At 38.9% G+C, this 10033-nt stretch overlaps 1 long non-coding RNA gene across 1 annotated transcript; it reads right to left on the reverse strand.

Annotated features, from left to right (window-relative positions):
* Positions 1 to 3362: 3362 nt before the first annotated feature.
* On the reverse strand, positions 3363 to 8583 carry LOC118169517. The gene is made up of 3 exons (XR_004752174.1): positions 8450 to 8583; positions 8264 to 8361; positions 3363 to 3667 (listed from the first exon to the last, which is right to left on the reverse strand). It is a non-coding gene; the product is annotated as an uncharacterized LOC118169517 (long non-coding RNA).
* Positions 8584 to 10033: the final 1450 nt, after the last annotated feature.

Genomic DNA, 10033 nt, shown 5'->3' on the forward strand with positions numbered 1-10033 from the left:
GCTCATAGCAATGTTCCTCCAGAAACAGTCGTTTCTCAGGAAGAAAGTGATAATGTTTTAAAAATGTAAGAAGGACAGCATTTTTGATGCAAACACTTGCTGTCAAGATGGATAACGAGCTATCTGTTGTTTGTTTCCTTCTTTTTTGGGTGGGAGGCAAAGAAGGAGAATTGGACATTATGCCGAACGGGTGGCTGTGGGCAGCGGGTGATACTCAGTCATTTGCAAGCAGCTTGCAGACACTGGGAGTAAAGGTTCGTTACATCTCTAATTTTTTTCTTCCTTTGGGCAGGTGGCCTAGCAGCCCAGCAGCTGATCCTACTTTTTAAATTTAATTTTAATTGAATGCACTGCTAGAGATGCCTTAAATTGACTCTTTTTGTTTAAATTTCCTAAGGGAGTTTGCCCCAAGACCTCTATCCTAGTGATAACTTATTCTGGCCAATGGACCAGTGTATATTTATTGTATATCTCTCTGTCCCTTCTCTGGCTTCTGCTACCGTGAACACTGCAGTTGCTGATGACTAGAAAATTACTCAAGTGTGAACTGTTTCACTGTCTCTTTCCTCATTAGGCTAGTGAGAAAATGTATCTACGACTCTGTCACACACAGCCCTCATTAGGTGTGCAGCACATTGAGATCATTGCCTTTTTTAAAGATGGCTGCAGGAAAATGGCTGTGTAGTTTGATGCTACTCAGTAATAAGTGGAAGTAGCAAAACTAGGGCTCACTGCACTCTCCTCTGAAATAATTGCATTGTTTGCAGAGCCTGATCAATGGAATGAGCTGCTGCTGCTGGGGAAGTCGGCTGGCAGTGCGCAATCCCATTTCTCACTAAGCAGAGGGGGCAGATGACGCTCAGGGTAAGAGTAACTCACTGTGCAAAGGAGATTTAGGACAAGAACACTATCCATTTTTGGCATCCATTTTCCTTTTGCCTGTTAAACTGGCAAAGGCAGTGTATTTTCTTTTGTGTGTCAGTAACAGCAAATTCAGGTCTATAAGGCGTAGCTTTAGCTGGTGGCAATGAGGGACCTGTGTGTTGTAAGCCTAGTTCCTACCTTGGAGCCATTAGCCAAAGGAGCACTAATCAATATGCACCTGTTTTAGCCATTGCCAGAAGGCTGACTTTAGACAGTATCACAGCCAAATGTTCATGCTGAGTTTCTGCTAGAAAAGATGTGCTAAATGGCTGCATGCCTTCTAACTAGTGCTTTCTTTTTAGCTTACTTTTCCTAAGCAAAGTGAATAGTGCCACAAACTTCCACTTTATCTCCCTTGAAATCAGTCCATTAACTCCTATATGCTCTAGAAGGACAGGTAACTTTTCACTCCAGGATTTCTTTATCTGAAAAGGAAAAAAAAAAAAAAGAGCAGCAGTAGCTACTGATGAACTGCAACATGCATCAACCACCAGAGCAGCTACATAATCCTATGTGCAATAGGGCTAAAGTGTTGGATGGGACCATAGTGTTGGCAGGAGCTGCTTGCTTCACATGGAAGTGTACTCCTGAAAATTACAGTACAGCCGAACCATTTATAAATACAATAAAAATACATTTATAGTGTATTTTTACTATGATCCCGAAGATCTGAAAGGCAATTTGCACAAAACTTTCTGTACTGAATCTTGGTAGCAATGTGTAGGGCAGTGTTTGGTTGCCACATCCACTCCCCGGTCTGATGATCCACCTCTGTCCTGCCATGTCAATGTTTGTTCATTAGCATTGGCATAGAGGACCAGTGATGTACTGGAGTTGATTAGGTTCATAGTAGGTGTACATCCCCTGAGGAAAGATGATGAAAAAAACATAGGGCCTTTTTGCTTATTTAAAGTTGATATCAAACTCCACATTAAATTGGATATCAAGTACTTGGCTTGCTCTGCATATATTCTCTTCAATTCCATATACATATGAGTCTTCTCATTATCTACACTTACAAAGTCAAAGGCAATTAGCCCAGAAATTGCTAGAAATGCAGAGAAAGTAATGTTTGAATTTTCATTTCCCGTAAAGTTCCTATTTCCTATCTTCATTTAAGCGGAACTGTAATTTCTTTTGAAGAACAGAAGACAAATGTAAAAAGAAAGTCCCTCATGGGACTGGAGGCTGAGGAGGACCATTATCATGAAATAGAGTATTTCCTTCCTAGGCTGGGGATTCAGACGTTGTTTGAGAGGCTGAGTCCATACAGGCAGGTAAAAAGTGGGCCCTGACCTGCAGCCCCTGGGTTGGGACTGCCAGGCTGAGGTGGCCTAGCTCAGGTATTTTTGGTCTTTCTTTTCCCTGGGAAGCTCAAACTTGGGCTGTGGGCAGCACTGAGTATTTCTATGAGGGAGACTGGCTTGTCTGCTCGATTATCAGCCTGCAATGTCTCTACAGAGCACTGACAAACTGTGCACGGCCTGGATCTGCAGCAGGCTAGCATGAAGTGGTGCTACAGACAGTAAGGTAGGAGTAGGAGCTAAAATTTTCCTCCAAGCCTAGCCTCAGAGCTACCCGTCCATAAGCACCTGCGTTCAGCCAGGGGCTGAGTGGATGCTAAGGAACACGTGAGCTCAAGAAAAGGTTCCAACTTGCATTTAAATGTGATCCAGGTGTAGCCTATGTGAAATGAGCCATTCCAGTGCCAATAGGTGTTTTCACACAAAGAGTTGGAATACCAAGAAGGGTAGGCCCTCAACATCCAGTGGCCTAGCAGCCATAGGATAGGAGCCAATGTCTTTGTTCCTTTCTGTCAGTTACAAACTTCTCTCTGGTCAATATGAGAGCTGGAGTTGTGACTGCAGTGACTGGTAAGGGGGACAGCTCTGGTCACCTCTCTCCAGCTCTCATCTCCATCCCTAAAGACCAGACCTATACCCTACACCTCAAACCTGACAGTGCTCCACAGGGCTTGTCCCAGCTTACCAGTCTGAATAACAGGTTCCCACTCTGTGTTAACTTAATAATTGCCTTCAATTTTATGTTAGCAATTAGTTTGCCTTTCCACACATAACTCAGCTTCAGACACACCAACTTTTCAGGAGAAAAAAAAAAAAAAAAAAAAAAAAAAAGTCATTTACAGCACTATTACTTAGTTCATCCAGCCTGCTGGTTGTGTCTTATTAATGCCTAGGTACAAAAGACTGTTTTTTTCCTTCATTCTGACAGGGATTCTTGGAGTCTCAGTGAGCAATTAGTATAAAATAGCTGTCCTGGGGAGACAGAATTAATAAAATAAAAATCCAAGCCCAAACCTGTGAATCTTCAATGTCTGGAATTTTGCATTTTTTTTATTCATTAAAAGATACATTATTAAATAACAATCTTCCCCAAAATACATGTCAGCTATTAAATAAAAGACTAATAGCTTTTACTTAAAGGTTTCACAAGTTAATTTTAATATTTTTTTTCAAGTAAAATAATAATGTCATATTCCAGGAGATCAAAGACTATCCTGTTTCCCATACGATGCAGTATTTGATTCTTCTCCTTTCTCCCAATCCCCCTCTTTTTTTTTTTTTTTTTTTTTTTGTAGAACAGCATTTTCATAAAGAGGTACCATTTTTGAGAGCATAATTATCACTGGAGTTCTCATTTGGACCTTAAAAAGACTGTTGGCAGCATCATTTCATCTTCTTTTTGTTGGAGTTTGTGTAACATGAAAAGTATGCAATACCTTCTGCAGTAGGGAAAAAAAATAAGTAAGAGAATGCATGAAGACATTATATGTAATGTGGCCCAAACTGGTATTTCACTAATGTGTGTATAACCTGCTTTATAGAACCATATCTTAACCAGGCTTAATTGTTATTGATTAGTTCTGCCCACTGTTCCAATATCAGTCGTTACTGAAATAATCTCCATATCCCTCATTAAACGTGCATCTGTTTCCACGGGAATGCATTTTTAAATAAGAAATGCTATTTGAATATTATTGGTTTTACTGGTTGTTCAGGCACTTGGTACTGTGGTCGCCCGATCTGTCATAGTTAATCAGCTCTCATCTCTTAACACTGGCTGCAGTTATCAATGAGTTGAGGATTAATATTCTGGGCGAAGCAGATGATAAATCATTTGTATATAATTAGTGTACAGCAAGGTTACAGCTGACATGAATTTTTATCTTAATTATGAGAGAAATTTGTTCCATTAATTTAATTTAGTTTGCATGAGTGGCTAGACACCTAACAAAGTTAATCTTACACCTGTCATTACAACATTAAGGAGAGCCTCATTTTCAAGCTGTAGACACAGATACTCTGGCATATAAGGATAATGTTGCTCATTCTGATGTGAAAATAGATGATCGTAGACAGAAGATATAGAGCCTACTCTTTTTAAAGTCTTCCCAGAGGATTTATGTGAGAATATTACAGAGATTCAAATCCAGTTGCCACTGTACTGAGTAGACTAATTTTTCTTCAGTCTCCCTTCTGTACTTCCTCATGAAAAAAGCTTGCAGCACTTACAAACAAAGGAAGACATTTTTGTCTTATTTTTATAGATATGTATTTTAATTACTTTGACTATGTACATACAGTTAGCAGAAGGCATGTGACAATGCCATACACTTGTATGACATGATATCTGCATTAATAGCAATGGATGAGGAAATATGAGCTGCCTGCAATCCAGCCTTCATATTTATGTGAAAAAGAATTATTCATAACTTCATCTTCTACACAAATGGCAATTATGCAGGCATTTCTGAGGTTTCAGCACACTGAGTAAACCTAAATTCTGTGTTAATTATCCAAGCAATTATCAAGTCTGATAAATCATACATGATTGATAGATAAGGTGGGGCTGTTTGGGTAACAGGAAATGGTGTTAGTTATTTTGCTGATAATTAACCAAGCACCTAAATGAAAGAAGACCATTTGTGGCATCCCTTATAAAAATGTTTATCTGTATAGATTTGTTGATTATAGTTATTTTATTCTGGTAGGATGATTTTGGAAAAAGACAAGCCAATACCTGAGTCTTTTTCCAGCTAATGAGATGAGACTGAATACAGTAGAGACAGAAATATAACTGAAAATTGCATTCTGCGCTAGCTCAAGTCCAAATACATATTTGTAATACAAGCCAGTCTCCTTCACATTTGCAGCATAAAAATAACCCTTGAACAGAAACATTAATTGAACAGTAACTCAGATTAATGTTTTGTAATATTAGTTCACAATTATTACTCCCAGCTAGGGTCAAGAAGTATATAGTTGGATATTCACAAAGAAATGACTGATTTAAAAACAAAGAGCTCTAATGGAATTCAATAGTGCTTTTCAGTCATTCCAGTTGGCATCTCTATTACCTGAAATGATTCACAGTCCATTATGGGAGCTTCCATGCTAATAGAATGTCTATCTTCTGTAATACAGACACATCAGGGCACTAACTGAGAATCTGTCACAATGAATTTCATCTAGATTTCACTTCATCTCTTCATGGACTGTAAAATTTGCTCTTGTACAATGCCTAAATTTACTGTGGGTAATTGAGAGAGATCTATAGATGCAGCACATGGTAAAAAGAGGCTTCCCAAAGATCTATTGTAAATTGTGCAGATTTGGTTCAGTTGGGAAAAGATTATGAGGTGCTGAACATCAGTCTTTGCTAATTAAATGTTTTTGGTGAGCTGTGAAAATATTGTGAATGGATCACAGTGAATAGGAAAGTGGAAAAAGGCAGCCTGCTTAAAATGTCTCTCTTGCAGCTGGAACAGCAATGAAAAAGCTTTTGAAATATAAGAAACCCAAAAAAGAGGAAGGCAAATGAGTAAAAGTAGGCCCCATTACCCCTCACAAGACTTATGGATCATATCAAGTAGACCTATATTTTTTATCTGCCTTGTGTTTACATAGTGTAAAGTGGGATATTACCCACTTAATCTGACTTCCTCTAGTCCCTTAGAAAATCCTCCTTATACAGTGCAGGTAACTCCATTTTATTTTTGCAACCGAGATTACTCATCCTAACTTAAAATGTTTCTGTTAAGTTCTATGCATGGACTGTTGATAAAAAATTAAAATAACGTTTAATGCATGGATCATTTTTTTTTCCCAACTGAATACTTACTGCTCTGCTCATGAAATAGATATACTGGGCATTTTTTTTTTTTTAATTTTACTTGTTCCTGTTAAAAGCTAAATGAAATTATTGGTATCCTTACCAATCACGGAGTTTAATATTTGTTGGCCAATTACAATTGTGATATATTCTATAGCTTTTTTCCTAAGCCACAAACTGAATAATAGCATCATGCTCCACTGCAACTGAAGTGATCTCAGCCTTTACATTAGGAGAAAATCAGAATGGTATGACTGCAGTTCATTACTGAAATAGGTAACTGATGAACTGAAAAGACAAAGGGCATTGTTAAATGAAATGTCATTATTAGAGCTGCTCATGTTTAACAAATGTACTGTAAGTTAATTCAGTGGTGTTTTCTCCAAAGTTCTCTGGAGGAGGTTCACCATTCATGCTTATGTTCTTTACATGTTCAACATATTTTTATTTTCCTCAAGGAAACAATGCTAACTAAGCCTTAAATAAACCCCAGTTAAACTGTTGAAAAAAAAATGTTTCATCAACTTTTATCTCCATCAAGGTTTACCTCCAGAGTTCACCGAGTGTTATCTGAAAGACAAGACTTTTTAAATGTTTTTAAATGTTTATTGATATCTTGTTTGAATGCCTTGTTTTCCTGGAAAGAAACTGGAAGGTAAATTCTGAGTTTCATGAGAAAAGGGTTTAGCCTTTAGGCTCCAATTCAGCAAATATGACTATGCAACAAAGCACTTTGGCACGTGTTTAATGTCAGGACCTGAAGTATCAGTTTTAATATGTTGCTGAATTGGGGCTTTAAAACAAAAGCAGAATCTTGGACCTCATATTTTAAGAGCTGTGTAAAAGTGGTGTTCTGATATTAAAGAAAAAACATATCATACTTTCAGCATCTGTGGGAAACTGTTTGCATTGCCCCAGAGGTGATAAAAATAATTTATAGACCTCAGTATTTTTCACAACAAGGAAATGACCTCAGCTTTGGCAATCTGAGGTAGTTAGTGAAGCTTTTCTGCTACATTTATGGATATACTTGAGCTACATATTCTTTGACCTGTATTTTAGATTTATTGGCAGATACATAAGTCACAGTAAATAACCTAAAAAGCAATTGATGCTCCGTGCATTTTGTGCATGGACTGATTGACAGATTAAGAATGCTGTGCTTCACAAGTGATTGAAACTTGTGCCCTTGCTTGCTATAAATTTGTCTACTGCGGTGTTATGCACATATTTTTTAACAAAAATTCTAATGTAACTTGAAGATTAAAAGCATATTCAGACTATGGTATGTGTAAATGTGAGCTTGAAAAGAAAATACGTAGTTATGCATGCTACGATAAGGGCAATCAAACTTTGAGCATCCCTGAAGCCCTCTCTTCTCTAAGCAGTCCCACTGGTTTGATTCCTCTCTTAGGAACAGAGCTACAGAGTCCAGGTCCATGTTGCAGAGCATTGATGGTCCAAAAGAGGGGCACAAGAAGGGATCCTCTCCAGCTACCATGGCATTAATGTACAGCTCAGCACTGTCAATAGCTGAGGACTTCAGCTGAAACTTTCTAATGTCTCAAACAGGTTTTGAAAGGAAGATCTGGGCCTTGACTGCCCTATTCTCCTCAAGCGTCTTGCGTAATCATAGAGGGCTGTGTAATCCCCATGGTGTGTGATGGAGGCAGAGTTGTGTTGGGTTTCCCTAGGTGGATCAAGCACTGAGCACTAAGTAAGGGAGATGAATATTGCATATGATGGTCTAGCATCTTATTGGAAAGCACAAACGCTGCAAGCATGGTCTTTCATGATACCGCTATGGAGCTAACACATTAAAGGCTTTATGTAGACATCCCTAGTATCTGCCCATCCCTTTTTCACTTTAGGCAAGAAATTTAAAAGTTGCAGTCAAACATTTCTCCTGACATCTCCACTGTTTGCCTGCTGGAAGCTGGAAAACAAACATCCCCTTCTACCATCCTTCTGCCAGAAGTGAGATTAATTGAAAGTGTGAAGCTGGGCTGAAAAAGTTTTTATCTTAATCATTTTGTTGTTGGGGTTTCAAACCAAGTTATTATTAACCCTTACAAGCAGCTTTTGCGTGGTGGAAAAAAATGGCATTCTAGAAGTTTTAAAGCAACCCCTGGTGATATATCCTCATTCCCTCAAATGTAGCACAAAATACTAAATAAATAATAATAAAGAATAAAATTTTACTCACTTGCAATTGAGCTTCATCCTCATCTGTGCAGATATACATAGATTTTAAATACAGATTTAAGAAAGGAAAGATAACAGTCTGTATGTCCTACTGTTTCTCTGACCAAAACCATCACGAACATAACAAGTATAAATTGGATTACGAACAGCAATGAATGAATTAACATGTTCTGCTACCTCGATGTACCTAAGTCATCCCACGGGTGATCTGTGCACTGGAAATGAACCTTGCAGGCTGTGAATATGCACGGAGCTCTCAGCTCTCTGCAGCAGCTCCGGCCTGCAGCAAAAGCACAGGGGCTCGGCACTGCCACCCATTTGTTGAACTTCGCTGCCATCTGCTGGTGCACAGGGGATCCTGTTCCAGGGCCGGGAAATGGCCGAGGTGGTGCCACATCGCCTCCAAGGCTCCAGCGCCCTGCAAAGGACCAAGAGGGAAATCTTTGCCCATACGGTGTATGACCATGCTATTGCTACCGCTCTCAGGAGGTCATCCGACAGACCAGGAGATGCTGTGTGCCCACCGAAGTGTTAAAATGGGCAGTGAAGATCAAATCAGAAACAATCCTGGTACAGACTGCTGCGTGATGCCATCCTCTGCACGCTCGTACCCCACCCAGGGCAGCTTTTCATCCCAGCCATGTGTCCTGTCAAGGCTCCAGCAACACCAGGCTAAGCAATGGCATCACTCCCTCTGCTCATTTCCTCTTCTGCATCTTCCTCCCACGAGGGGAAACCTTCCTCAGGGTCCTTTTCCATTGCCCTATCTGTCCTCAAACAGATCCTGAAAAATCCCATTTTTCCAACTAAAAAGAACATAGAAGAAAAGCTTGAAAAGTAATCAGTAACTCCAATGTCTATTATTGTGTGCAATGGAAACATTTATCAGTTTATCAGGCAGAGAGGACCAGCCCAGATGGATCATCAACTCATGTCATTCAGCGTGTCAGGTAGTTCCTTCCAGCCCAATTATCACCTGATGCTGGCATTTTCACTGTATTTAACAAACAGAAGTATCCTCAGGGCTAATTGGGTGCATTCAGAAAAATAAGTAAATAAATAAATAAATAACCAAACAGGGCCGTATGCAAAGACTATGAATTCATACAATAGAGTTGTTTTATGGAAAACATGTGAAGAGTACAAAATATTTTATCTCTGCTGAGTGCAGTTAGAGATAGGAGGTCTGTAAAAGCAAATGACAATTCTTTGGCTTGATTCAGTACAAAGCACCAGAAATCTTTACTTTGACCTCAGCAGGCTTTGCATGAGACTATCAGTAAAACCGCTGTGCAAGCTGAAGAGATTCTTGAAGATTAACCCAAATATTGTGTTTAAATAGTTAATCTGATGGCCTTGAAAGTTAAATGATGATATTACATTTACTACAAATAGCTCAGTTTTCCTCTGCAGTGTCAGGGATATGCTCTTGTCAGAAGCAGGTTACTACTCTAGTATTAACTCTTTCCCCATGGCAACACCTCCAACTCCTTGCTTTTCTGATTTTTTTTTTAATTACTATAAAGCTTGATAATCAATACAATTGCAGGAAAAAAAAAAAAAAGATACAGTCTATCTCCCCTTATGCCTTAGCAATAAAATTGCAATTCCATCCCGATCTCAGAATATCAGTTGCTATCAGAGCTAAGTTATGAACTACAAGGCATTAAAAAATGTAGCTCGATCTTCAGATACTCTGTTAAGTGCAGAGCTGGCAGTTAGAAAAATCCTATTTTGCCCTATAAATGGGGTGAATTTGATAGGGAATTCA

The sequence above is a fragment of the Oxyura jamaicensis genome, chromosome 7 (genome assembly GCF_011077185.1).
Source record: "Oxyura jamaicensis isolate SHBP4307 breed ruddy duck chromosome 7, BPBGC_Ojam_1.0, whole genome shotgun sequence".
In the NCBI taxonomy this organism is placed as follows: domain Eukaryota; kingdom Metazoa; phylum Chordata; class Aves; order Anseriformes; family Anatidae; genus Oxyura; species Oxyura jamaicensis.